Below are 14,426 nucleotides of genomic sequence, written 5' to 3' on the forward strand. Positions count from 1 at the left end.
ACGTTCCCGTGTCTGGCATGTACACTGGGGCAGAAGCTGGGAAAGGTTCCAGGAGCTCTGCTGTCTTTCAGCTCAATTGAAAACCTCAACAATCTCCAAACACAAAAGCATGAAACAGCAAGACTTCACTTATTGGTTGCCTCTGGGGTCTCAATAAGCCAGTAGGAGAAATAGTGATTAAGGTTCAGCTATTGGGCTTCTTTTCAATGTACTTCTGAGAGGAACGTTGGCTTTGAAGGGAGTTGAGAGTGACTTAGACTAGGTCTCTCAAGCCCTAGGAGAAACAGAGGCAGGTTGAGGTGTCCTGAAGCCACCTGTTGGTCCTGTAAGACCATAGGCTTCTGTGTCACCATGCAGGCTATATGGTCATGTGGTCCAGTCCCTGAGCCCTCCGAAGTCCTATCCTGTAATAAGAGACCATGGTAGCCACAGTGTAAGTGTGCTCTGGTTAGAATCCCCCCAACAGTTACATTCACCATGGTCCCTGTATCCACAGTGTCCCTGGCTGAGTCTGGCACTAACCAGGAAAAAGAGTGTCACTGCCGAGGAAGTCTCCAGGGCCTCTTGCTGCAGCCTGGGGAGCTTGTAGAGTACAGGACACAGGGACGTGCTTCTAAAGACCCTTTAATCCTCAGGGTGTTTATTTCAGGAAAGAATTAGTGGGAGCCTCTGGCAGCTGGTCACACTACATCTGCAGTGAAGAAGCAGATGCAAGGAATGAGGGTGCTCAGGGCCCTTGCCCTTGTGAAGTCTGAGATTCCAGCACGTAGCATAGTACCAGCTGCAGTGCGAGTGGGCCTTCCCACCTGGGTTAAGCTGATCCAGAAACGGTCTCACAGACATGCCCATAGGTTTGTCTCTTAGCTGAGTCTAGAGCCTGTCAAGTTAGCAGTCAATATTAACCACTGTGGTGGTTTGGAAGAAAATAGCCCCCAAAGGTAGTGCACTATGAAGAGGGGCAGTCATGTCGGAGTAGGTGTGGTCTTGTGGGAGGAAGAGTGTCACTGTGGAGGTGGACTTTGAGGTCTCTTATATGCTTAAGTCACGCCCAGTGAGACAGGCTACTTCCTGTTGCTCTCGAGTCATTGATGTAGGAACTCTTAGCTCCTTCTCCCGCACGATGTCTACCTGCATGCCACCATGTCACACCATGATGGTGGTGGACTAAACCTCTGAACTGTAAGTGAGCCACCCCAATGAAATGGTTTCCTTTATAAGAGTTCTGTGGTCATGGCATCTCTCCAAAGCAATTGAAACCCTAACTAAGACAACCCCCATGGGAGCCAGTTTTGCCTGGCACATTGATACTCCTGTTGGGCCTGGAGCCGTTGAGCCTTCACACTCAAAACTGTGGCCAGAGGTGGCCAGAAGAGTGTGGGGCCCAAAGAAGTGGTTCCACTTCATCTTGACTTAAGGTCAGAGAGTTTGAGCCCATTATTGCTCCTCCAAGGTGAAACAACAAAGATGTCTGGCCTAAAATGTAAATGCAATGGGATACTTGGCCTAAGGTATGGTCATTCCATGTCCTGCCTAAACAACAGAATATTTAACTCAGGATATAGTTACTTGATGTTTTGGATATTGAAGAGCTAATTACTCTGTTTGCTCCTTGTATCATTGGAGAGGAGTCTTGCCTTCTCCTTTTCTTTTGATGGCAGTATAAAAGATCTTTGAACAATGAACTTGGGTGGATCCTGCTATTCACCATGTGCCTTCCTGACTCTTTCTCCTGTCTCTTACCTGTTCTTTTTCTCAGTCCACACTCCCCCTCTCGGGTTGGCTGGACCTGACAGATGGACTGCAGGGCTGTGTGAAGGTGCAGGGGAGGGGGGCATGTTATCCATCAAGAGCAAACAAAGCAAGTTCTGCTGTGATGAGCAAGGAGACGCTGCAAGTCACGTGGGTCTCCCTGGTGGGCCCTTCCTGAAATCAGAAGAAATTTCCTTACACCAAAGGAAACTAGGCACCAATCTGAAGACTGCAGGGACTAGCTGGAATGACCTTGCAGGTCACGGTGATCCTGACATCTTACAACCACCGGTTGCTGGCTGCGTGCACTGGTGGAAGACACCCTGCAGCCATCCCTGTAGCCATAATTCTGATGGTCTAGTGGAAAAGGAATATTGCCCCCCTTGAGATGAGGCGCCATCAAATGCCATCTGTGCCGCCTGTAATTTTAGCTATAAATCCTGGTTGTATTTATCAGAGATTTGTTTTCCAAGATGGCTAATTTTAGTCTTCGATTAAAGTACACACTAATTTCCTTGTTTCTTCCTTGCTGAGAAATCTGACAGAACAACCCCTCGTCGAAAGGGGCTGGCAGGTTCCCAGGGCCCTGCAGCCTCATTTACTTAAAGAGAGGTTATTTTTTTCTTCCTGCCTCTTGTTCCTCCCACTCTGTTTTGGCAATGTGGGTAGAATTCAGAGGAGTTGAAATAAAAACAGCTTTGTCCTTGTGGAGACACAGAAGCAAGCCAGGTGGAATGGCCATGGCCAGGACTGTGATTCCAGCAGAGCAGAGGGTCCCCTCTAGGAAGAGGTCCCCACTTGGGAGCAAGAAGGAACTTCAGAGCTTATGGGGGTGGCGGGAGGGTGTTCTCCAAGCCTGACTCCTGGACACCACAAAACACTGTAGATAATGTTTGGAACATTCCTCGGTTATTTCTGAATGATGGGTTAAGCTGGCTGAAAGTCTGATTCTAATTATGATGGATAATGTGAGTCAGCCTTTGATGGGGAGAGGTGCTGATGAGAGCCTTGGAAGGGAGCATAGCCATGACATCTGCACAAACCAGTAAATTATAGTTAGGGCAACCAAAATGTACACCTCTATTCCATTCCAATAAATCTTGGGAAGCACATGAATTGGGTAGAAAATATTCAAATTGGAAGCAAACAGAAGGAGTTGTGACCTGGGGGCTTGATAGGTGGCTTACCAGTTAAGAGCCCTTGCAGACATTGGAGTTAATTCTCAGCACCCAATAAGGGTCGCTATAACTCCACAGGTGACCTGATGTTCTCTTCTGTTACCCAAAGGTACTCAACCTTACATGCTCACACACACACACACACACACACACACACACACACACACACACACACCAACTTACTCTTAAAAAAGGCAATTAGGGGTGGTGGTGTAGGTCTTTTAATGTCTGCAAAAGCATTGGCTCCTCATTCTTGAGGGCCACAGCTCATCCATGTAGGGAGAAGGGGACAAGGATGACTAACACTGTGTGGGGAGCTCTTGGGGCTCAGAAGAGTTCTCTGTGTTAGGCTTCTTAGAGATGCTCGATTACACTGAAATGTGATTATGGAGGAGTCAGCACAATCACAGGTTCCGGCGTTATCATCATTTCAAAAAGCTGCTGTGTGCCCTGTTGCCATTCTGCACATAAGGTCAAGTCTACAGCCATGCTGTTCCACTTGGGCACTGCAGAGTCTGGGCCACTTCTGTCCACCACTGTGGGTTCCAAGACAGTCTCTCTGTTCTCACCTCTACCCTGTTCCAAACCAGGTACACAGTAGAATCTCAGCAACTGATTACTGCACGTATTAACAACATTGGCTCAAACAGTGTACCCTGGGGCATGTATGCCAGTGTCCAAAGCCAAGCTTTCTTGAAGAACTAAAAGGCATGGGTGGAGGAGTCGCATCTGCTGAGCAGCATAGGAAGAGGTTTCTACTCTGCCTTCCTCTTCCTCCCTCCCTCTGCAAGCCATCTATCTGTCCATCCATCAGAGCTGATTGGACATATGAGACTGGCCAAGCCCAGACAGAGATAAATAATTGGTCACAGGCATAACTGTATCCAGATGGGGGCTTCTGGGAATTTAAAGGGGGAATGAGAATTACACCCCCCACATTGTAGATTTCTGGGTTCGATACTATCAGCACCATGGCTGCCAAGCTTCTTCCCTGCCCTTGTTCCTGTCAGAGGGGGCAAAGACGGGAGAGAGACAGAGCATTGTCCATGTCTATACCCTCAGTCAAGAGTATTGGGCCCTGAAGTTCAGGGAGTCGTATCTAAAGGAGCAGGCTCCGGTGTTGCCTATATGGGAAGCCCTGAGGAAGGACCACAGTGCTGTTACCTAGACCATGGTGTCTTGTTCCCACTCATCTTTCTCATCCTCATAGCTGTGGCTGCTGCTGTCAGCTTCAGTGAGTCTGGGCTGACTGCAAACTTGGCTCCTTGATAGGTGCTGCATCATCCCGTTCAGAAAGTCAGACAGCGAATGTGTCATCATCTTTGTGCCATATTCACTTCAAAGAAGCAGTCACTGAATGGGGACTACGTTCCAGGTGATGATGGGGCAGGAGGCTTTGATTGGCATGCCAGGACTGATGAGGTACCACTGTCAGGCTCCTTCTGGCCCAGGCTATTGCTGCAGAGGCTAGCTGTTTAGTCACATTCGGTGCTTGGGTTCCTATGTCTGCTCACAAGGGCCGCGCTGATGTCCACTAGGGTAGGCTGCTGAGTGTGGAGCCTGAGACATGTGGAGATGGAGATGGACACATAATAGATATAAAACCCCTCAGGATTCTACATGTATTGACACACACACACATATAGATCCCATACACAATGCATGTAGAATCCTGACAAACATGATCACAAAACTCATGTAGACCCCTCATACATGCACAAATATAGTAGTAGAAACCTGATATGTGCAGCATGGGCATACATCTCATATAGACCACACACACACACACACACACACACACACACACACACGCACGCACGCACGCACGCACCCCACATATAAAGCTCTGTCACATACAACATGGGCATACAACACTGACAAGGCTCGGTCACAGATAACACAGATCCAACACTGTCTCTGCATAAGCACACAAAGCATAGGTATGGTACGGACACAATACCACAGACACATTGTGGTTGTTAGGGATAATTGTGAACTTTACAAAATCTAGACACCCCTGGGAGATGGGCCTCTGGGTATGCCTGCTGCAGACTACTATGATTGTATCAGTTGGGGTGGGAAGACCCTCTTGCTGTTGGCGGCTGAGATCCCTGACTGCATAACCGGGGAAAGGGAGATGAGCAGCAGCATGAACTCAGTGCTCTCTGCTTCTGGTCTGTGTATGTGATGTCAGAAGCTGTGTCAAGCTCCTGCTGCCGAGACTTCTTGACTGTGATGGATGATACCCTTGAACCATGAGCCAAAATAAACTCTTTCTTCCCTAAGTGTCAGAGTGTTTTTTCACAGTAGCAACAAGGGAACCCAAGACACACAACACTGAGTTGTTCTAATACCACACACACACACACACACACACACACACACACAGGTAAACATCTCCAGTGACCGGGACCTTGGCAGTGAGATTGGTAGAGATACAGAGGACGTGGTCCATGGTGGTTGATGGCATTTTCCAAGTTGTGGAGATGGGCAGGCACTGGACTCCCAGTCACTGTTGTGTCAGGAGAAACAGGGTTTTGTTTCCATAGTGACACCTGTGTTTTCTCTTGGTGAGTGTGGGGCACCTGTGCATGCTCACATACATGCAAAAGCACATTTTTACCCCAGTGAACTCAGTGCTCTACATCCTTACAGTCATCCCTTAATGACGCATGCTGAGTGTCTTCCCAGAGCAATTTCTGTCTACTTGGCGTGGATCACAACTGGAGGTGTAGACAGTAATAGATCTAGCAGGTTCCCTACTAGTGGGTACTGAAGTTTCTTCCTGGATTGAGACACTGTAATAAACCCCTTCTTCACAAAGTTTCCTGTGAGTGTGCAAACATGTCTGAAGTAAGCTGCTAGCAATGGGCTTGAGTGTCAAAGGCATCTTCGCTTTAATGGGATGTTGGCACTGAGTTGGTGGTATGGTTAATGCTTGTCTCCCTAGAGCAGCCAGCCTGGAGCCCCCATGGATCTCCCACTGGGAGCAAACTCCCAGTGTGCCAACAGTGGAACTCTCATGAGACAATCTCCCTTTGGATTCTTTATTTTCTTGTGGTCTGTCTTTGTCCTTGTTTCCCCTCGGACTTTCAGGAGACCTCCCAGGTTAATGACCACGATCCCCTTTGCATGTGAATCTGCATCCAATCTGGCTTTCCCTTCTCATCCTTATGGCATGAGACATTTTATGGGCACAAGTGCTGAGACTGCTCTGGGCTCTTCTTCTTTCACACTGCATGGTTTCCTTTTCAGCCCTCGAACCATCTGGAACTGTGATTTGTTTAACTCTTATTTCAAGCATAATCTCCTAGGGGAGATCCTGAATGGCTGGCTACTCTTCTGGCCCTGAGAGTCGTCACACGGATTACTAAATCCCACATATTTCGGGCCCTCCCTGGCCTGGAATTCCCCTCTTCTTACTTGCCATCTGTCCTTCAGACACCTAGGCGTGCATCAGTCATGGTGTCCTGTCACCCTGAGCATAGATAGGACCAGGCATTCCCAGGTTCACTCTCTAGGGTCACACGCTCATATTCTAGACAAACGTCAGAATTCTATTGTCAAATTTCAACATCCCCACCCCCACTGGCACTCAGCTGAGTTCCCACGGTGAGAGGACTCTTGAAGCTTGGCCTCCAGAGCTGCCTCCTTGGAGCATTGGCCTGCTGGGCTCTCTGCTTCACTTCAGCAGTTGAGGGCTCCACAGAGCTTTGGTGTCTCCTGGCCCTAAGGGTACAAGACAACCTTCTTAAGATAGATGCAATAGTCCTTGCTTTAGTCCTCTCCATCAGCATGGAAGCCATTTTTAATGGGTCCTGTGCATTTGAGTGCCTTCCTCTTAAGCAACTGGAGGGGTTTCCTCTTACTACTCAGCCTTCCTGATGTCCTAACACACAAGCTGCTGCAGTCCCAACACTCCCGTGTCCCTCAGGACTTTCTCCCTTCCCCTGGCTGTGCCAGGGATCTCATTCTTCACGAGGCACTCCCTGACCCTGCCACATTCACGTATGCACAGAGATATACTCGCTCACGCATGGATGTGCACCCACGCTCGAACATACAGACAAAAGTGATGGGTGTAGACACAACATCTCTGACCACAGTGGCCACCACACACGAGAGTTGCTCTGCCTAGAGTCTCAGGTGCAGAGAGGCAGGAGATGCCTGAAAAAGCAGTCTCTGGCCAGGCCTGGGCATCACTGCCAGTCTACTAGGACAGAGGGGATGCACTTCATTGAGGGAGGTTTGACTGACAGACCCTAGGAGAGAAGGGATGTGTCTCCTGAGGCCATCTAGGAAGATACCTGCAGCGGCCCATCCCTGATGCAGAACAGAAAGAATCAGTTGACTCCATTTTCCTATTATGTTGTGTACACACACACACACACACACACACACACACACACACACACACACACACACACTTTCTCACTTATCCATAAGCTTTCACTGCCTAATTTTTCTGGAAGACATTTCCTCTGGCATCTGAGAGCCACTTGCCATGGGAGCACACGCAGGATGCACAGATCTGCCTGGAGTATCTATGTATCAGATACCTCCTGAATAATTGGCTCCTGTCAGCAAATTAGTGGGAGCCCAGAGCACCATGGGAAGCCCTCCATCTTCAAAGCCGCTGGACCATTCACACTCTCACCTCAGTTATGCTCATTGCCGTTTCTTTCATACTTCCTAATTACCTGCCTTCATGCTCCTCTTTCCTTTTCTTCCCTAGAAAAAGCCATTGAATTGCTAGGTGAACAAGAGAAAAGGAGAGCCTTAAAAGTTCATTTGCATGCACAAACCCGCCTAGCGGGTCATTCTATTCCAGATACACAAGACAGAGCACCCACTGTGGAGGCGAGTACCTAAGAGGGCTGGCGAGAGTTAGAAACAAAGAGGACCAGGGGATGCCCGAGTCTCAGCCTGCCCGGATTAATTGCTTCACTACCCTTTCCTCTGCCCCTTCTTCACCAGCCAAGCTCTCCCTTTGCACCTGCAGCTGCTGACTGGCACTTGGGTAAGGGGGAGCAGTGAACTCTTTGGCTTAGATGGATGAGGGATCAGAGCTCTGGGTACAACAGTGATGCTTAATTAGAAATGAGATGAGAGACTTTTGGGGGCACGGTAAAGATCATGTAAATCATCAAGAGTCAGAGACGAGCAGAGATAAAGCAAGAAGTGTGGGCAAAGAGAAGGGAGACTGTGCATTGAGAAGGGTATGGAGGTTCCTCAGAAGCCAAAACTAGTGGGGCTAAATGTCCTCTGTAATTCTCCTGCTCCATCAGGGAGGATCAAAGAACACTTTGAGACCTACACAGAGAGGAATATCTTCTCCCCGGGATATTAAGCCTTTGTTATAAGTCTAGTACAAGAACAGGAGCTGGATCATCCAACTCTCTACCTAAGATTCACCCATCCACTCGCGTATCTATCCACTAATCTGTCTGTACCATCCGTGCAATACACCCATCTATTCACTCTTGCACTTAACTACTCAGCGCACTACCCACACACCCATCCATCTATTCATCTATCCACCTATCTATCAATTTACCCAGCCTACCACCCATCTCCCTCCCTCTAACCACACACCTATCCATCTATTCATCTATCCACCTATCTATCCATTTACCCACCGTACCACCCATCTCCCTCCCTCTAACCACACACCCATCCATCTATTCATCTATCCACCTATCTATCCATTTACCCAGCCTACCACCCATCTCCCTCCCTCTCCCCACCCCTCCATCTACTCATCCAGTTACCTATTCACCCAGCCCACCCATCTATTCCCTCATCTTCATCTTCTGCTCTTCAGAGCACTGCGTAGGGTTGCCTGAGTATGGATTCAGCACCATGATATACCAACTGTGTATCTCTCTCTCTCTCTCTCTCTCTTTCTCTCTCTCTCTCTCTCTCTCTCTCTCTCTCTCTCTCTGTGTGTGTGTGTGTGTGTGTGTGTGTGCTGCATATGTATGCACATGCAAAGTCACAGGGATAGTCTGCCTGCCTCCTGTGGCTGCCGAGGTAGCTTTCATCCTGATGAGAGACAACACCTGGCTCGTTCATTCTCACTTTATCAGTGTGTCTTCTGGAAGGCTCTGGGTAGGTTCGGTTGGATCTCAGTTTGGAGGAGGGTTTGGTCAGGAGAGTCAGCTGAGACAAAGGGCCAGCTATGGGGAGACTATGAGGAGGTGGCTATGTGCTGTGCTGTCTGGAACGCTGCATGGGGAAGCTCAGAGCCTATGCCTTGCGTGACCACACAAGGTCTACTCATCTTGTTCAGATGCGCCTGAGACTGTAGTCAAAGTGTCAGTCATGTTTTGGGCACATGTACTCAGGCTGGCTCTTAGGGCTCCATCCTGGAGTCTAGACTCAACGTCTAGGTCTTCACAGTTGGTCTAGTCCCAAGATAGTGGCCACAGTGCTTGAATTTTTAAAAAAATAATTGGTACATGAGTATTTTATAGCTAATTTTCTTGAAGATGATAATTTGCTCATTCAGGAAGTGCCAGGGAACAGGAGTAGACAGACAGATTTGTTAACCTGATGCCCTGTTGTCCACAGGTAAATGGGAGACAGACAGTGCAGTACCTCAGGATGCCCAAGCTGAAGGCTACCGAACGAGGCTTAATAGGTTTCTTTGCTCTATCTTTGGACACAGTGAAGGTATGAGCCCTGGAGACATCAGGGACAGGCCAAGGGCGCAGTGAGATAGTGCAGCAAATCTCTGAGATAATTCTGGGTGGGTGTCTGTGGAGCCCTGAATAGCAATTTCTGTCTCAGCTACAGCTCCCATTCCCTTCCTGCTCAGCGTCACCTGGGGACATTAGCAACGGTCTGGTCTATTGATTGTAAATTAGCATTGCTTCTGAACACCCTCCCCTTCCTCTTTCCCTATGGAGAATACTTGTGTGCCTTAGCATTCTGGTTTGGGTGTTGCCTTTGCTGGATGCTTGAAGAATCTTAGGTTGTTCCGAGTTACCTTCCCCATGCTCCGTGTCTGCTTTCTGGTGTTGCTGCGGGGTTACCTAGCAGGACCAGAGTTGCCCTTGGTGTGTCTGCATTTTATATGGAGTCACAGTGCCTTCTTACATATGGTTGGCTGATGGCTTTGCCACTCCACTCTGTGTTACTCCTGTCAAATGCCTATGTTTGAGTTCGGGATCAGAGACCTCTATCCTTAGATTGCTGCCCTAATTTTGCATTTCTTTCTTCCCTTGATTCACTGCAGGTGGTTTTTTTCTTTGTCTCTGAGTTTGGTGATTTTTAATTACAGCCAAATGTTCCCTTGAACAACGTGTTAAGTGCAGGCCTCCAGGTGAGCTTCGTGTGGCCTCTGCTAATTGCTTGGTGGCAGGGCCAGCTCAGCCCCCTTTACATACCCGGCCTTTCTGTAGGGGTGAGGAGTAGGGCATCCATTGAGTTCTAGGAGCAGTTGATCTATTCAGGAGCTGCTGGTATGTGGAGTCGCAGTGAGTGGGGACCTGATGGAGGATCTTTTTATTCTGTTCTGCCCAGAGCCTTACCTGAGAAGCGGCCCTGACCTGTGGACACCGTGAGTCTCTGCTCCTCTCACAGCTCCTGAGCTCTGTGCAATGCCCTAACTCTATGCGGACAGCTGCATTCTGAATTCTCCCACTGTCAGGGTCCCGCCCCTGCCTAAACACTGCAGCCAAAACCATATTGCTTCAGGGCAGAGGTGACACGACTTCTGGACTTCTGTTTTCTCCTGCTGGGCTGCCTGTCCCCAGTTTGGCCTCCACAGGGGCTCCTCTGTCATAATTCTCTTGTGAGAACTGCTGTGATGCATGGACTTTTCTTGTTTTGTTTATATTTCCCTGTCCTGAGCCAGAAGGCCCATCTCCCCCACCCCCCCCCCCGCACCCCAGGTGTAGCCATTTAACTTCTTATTCTAATTTTAATGTGTATGTGAATGAAATTCCCCCAGAATCAAGAAGTGGGGGGTCCAGCCAGGCCAGCATGAGCTGGTATTTTGTTGTGTTGTAGTTTTGCAGGATCTTTGGGCAGAGGATTCACTAAAGATTGGAAGCCTGGATGGAAAATGACTCCTGTCTGCCCTGGGTCCTGTGGAACCCGGGAGTCAGAGCTGTATGACCACCAGCCTGAGCTCCGGAGAAGATGCAGATGTGCACCCTGGAGGCCATTGCTTGGGCTACCGCGGAGACCTCATTTCAAGCCCACAGGCGTGGGCACCAGGGCTTCATTCTCATTGTGAACCTGACTGTGTAGCCAGGACCCTTTCTTCTTGGGCTATTTTTAGATGTAATATGTTACCACACTCCACTTGTCTGCTAAATGAACTCATTTTTAATCAAAAATTGCTATCATTAATTATCAGCCTTGCAATCAATATTCATTTTAATTCGGTACATAAAACCCCCTCTTGTGTTCAACAACCCCTCCCCATATGCATTTACTCACTTTACAAAGAAATATTTTCCACCACGATTCTCTCTTCATCATTAAGAGGTAGTCTGTCTTATTACAATCTGTTATTAATGCTCAGAATCCATTTAATTTCACCTTTAAATGGCCGCAGCAGTGAGGTCATCAGCAGTGTGTGAGTGTGTGTGTGTGTCCATCTATGGGGCTGGCAGAAGAGACGGGCCTGGGAGATGTGCATTCGCAGAATGCCCTAGGGCTAGGGAAGGCCAGACCTGGCGCCTCCCTCAGGACAGATACCACATCATCTGCACTTCCTGTCACCTTCATTTCCTGTCCTCTCTCCCCAAAGCTTTCCCACAAGCAGATGGAGGAGAGGAAGAGGAAAAGGTAAAAGTAGCAGATGCCCAGCCTTTTACAAGGTAGCAGCCAACGAAGGCCACTGGGGAGGGGAGGACAGGGCTTCCTGGGTGGGGGTACCCCATGCTGTTCACCCCTGCGCATGCTGGAGTTCTAACAGGTTCTCCCATTTCCACTCTCATTTGAGGCCAATGACCTGTCCGTGGAGAAGCCCCGTGGGAACATTGCTCCGACCATGTGTACTGCCTGGGTGACCATGTTGTTTGGGCTCCTAAAAATGAGGCGACGACCATTTCACCTGGGGACTTGGAGATGCAGAGGCAGAGTGACTCAGGCCACTGCGTGTCCCATGCGTGTGTCACGACGCAGCTGGGGTCTCTGAAAACCCCCTTACGGTTCATCAGTTCACAGCACTGCCACACTCTTCCTTCAGACACCCACAGGACAGCACCATTTCTGTAAAGTTAGAAGTCACATTCGCAAATGTCAGAAAGCAGGTCACCAGAGCGTGTACTCTGCAAGAGCACAGGGATTCCCCCGTCCTCGTTGGGACAGCACAGCTGAGCTTCCTCTGCTCAACCCAGCCTGGGGATGTGGGAGCTTGCTGGCTCCTGGTGGAGGGTAGTGACAGAGCCAGTGTTTGGTTTTTACCTAACACTCTTTAGACAGGCTATAATTACATATAAACTGCTTATGTGGAAGAATGGCATGACTTCAGAGTCCCACAACAGCAGTGGGAGATGTGGAGAGTTCTGCTAAGCTGGTAGAGCAATGTCTACCTGCTGTTCAGTCACAAGCTCAAGAATTTGGATTTATTTTGGTTGTCATCTAAGTATAAACCTAAAGGGCTTCTCATGAGGCCAAAGGCATCTCCTTCCAATCTATACCTGGTTATCTGGACAGAAGGAAAATGTACATGCTGCTAACCCAAATTTGTGGTTTTTGCTAGGATGCAAAGGTATTAATCTATTACAGACACCCAATATCTGCTTTTTCTGCCATGTGGATTTTAGTATAGACTGGTAATGCTAATACATGTAAAACTTTTATGTCCCTTTATATAATAAAGTTCATATAGGCTTCAGAGGATCAAAAAGTCATAGAGCTTGGATCCACTTCTCACAGGTCAAAAGAACTCCAGGTGTTTCCCACCTGTCTGTTCCTGAGGATGGGATTTTTCTCCCCTGGTCTTGGGACTCCTGCCCTTCCGGATCACTAAAACTGTGGGCCTAAGAGTTCTGATTGAGTACATAAGTTTTAACTTCTTTTTTAATGCAAATTAACCCATTTATTAGCGGCTAGGCAGGTCTCAGGCGGTACACTTCTGCTGGTCCTTCAGTTCCTTCAGTCCTCTGATGGCAGATGCCACTGTGACGGCGGGAGCTGCGTTGTAATTCCAGGCCCCGCCAGCCACTGTTTACATGCAGGAACCACAGTGCTAGATGCCAATGCTCGTCTCTTCATCTTGGTCTTGCTGCAGAAGGAGCAGGTGTACTTGGCGTGCTGGCTGATTTCAATTTTCTTCACCATTTTCTGGTGGGAGGCACCATAGCGGCTCCCATATTTCCCGATGATCCTGACCTTCTTGGTGCGTTTAGCCATGTTGCCGGAACTTAAGCCTTAACTTCTGTTCATAATTCAAATGTGTCTTAACAGGTTTCTCCAAGCATCAGTTGCTGGCTACAACCTACTCCTAGAGACTGCGAGCTCCGGACTTGCTGCTGATGTGGACCAGTCCAGCCGATGTGAACACTCCCCGTATCTTCAACAGAGTTTGCGAGCAAGCTGCTTCTGATAAATACCCCTTTACCTAAATCCCCTTTTTGCTTTTAACTAACATTTCAGTCTTCTTGGGCCCCTGACAACAACACCCCAAAAGTGAGCAGGAAGTAGCACAGGAACGAGTACATTGCCCTTTTCCCTGGTTGAAATGCTAAGTCAAAAGAAAACTCCCTTACACAGGGAACAAGATGACAGTAGAACTTGTACCCCAGGGTCTTTTAAATTGACCACTAGTAACCCAAGAATGGGTTACCTATAGGAAAAAGTGAGGGGGGGTGTAAGAGCAAGGTACACTGGAGAGGATAGTTAACTCCATCCTCAGAAAAAGTGGCCCTGAGAAATTCCCTGCATGACACAAGGCTGATTCAGCTCCAGCCAAGGAACCATAAGCAGTTCCAAGGAGAACCCAAACTGTGCCCACCAGGGACAAAGTGACCCCATCTGGGTGGCCAGGCAATGACTACTTTTGGTAAATAACATCTTCTCATCACAACCGTCCTTGTGGACGACTGTTAGTAACAATTTTGAAATTCCCCTAGCCCCCACGTCAATGAATCCAAAGGTCAACTACTCTTACCCAATCCTGAACAGCCAACGCACATACCACCCACCCTGATTGCGGTTTTTCCTTTAAAATCCCCTTACAATTGAGGCCAGACACCCCTTTTCCTGCAGCTGCTGTGCCAGTTTGCTGGACAGGGTCCCTGCAGAGGGTTGTAAAATTAAACCTTACTCGTTTGCATCAGAGTCTGCTCCCTGGTGGTCTCTTTTGGGGTCTCACGAACTTGGCATAACAAGAAGAGTCCCATTTGCATTGCTGGGAAGAGACTAGAACAAGAGACTGGCCAGGGAACTTGTCACAGTGCACATGGTCTCAGATGGAAAGTGTGTTGGCAGATGTCTTTCCTTATACTGTGAATATATGTTTCTCTCATTGGCTGATAA

At 48.5% G+C, this 14,426-nt stretch overlaps 1 pseudogene; it reads right to left on the bottom strand.

The window, feature by feature from the left end:
- Positions 1–13,008: 13,008 nt before the first annotated feature.
- On the bottom strand, positions 13,009–13,301 carry LOC101825297 (annotated as a pseudogene).
- Between the last annotated feature and the right edge of the window lie 1,125 nt (positions 13,302–14,426).

This window comes from Mesocricetus auratus, unplaced genomic scaffold (genome assembly GCF_017639785.1).
Source record: "Mesocricetus auratus isolate SY011 unplaced genomic scaffold, BCM_Maur_2.0 Super-Scaffold_100010, whole genome shotgun sequence".
Taxonomy (NCBI): Eukaryota; Metazoa; Chordata; class Mammalia; order Rodentia; family Cricetidae; genus Mesocricetus; species Mesocricetus auratus.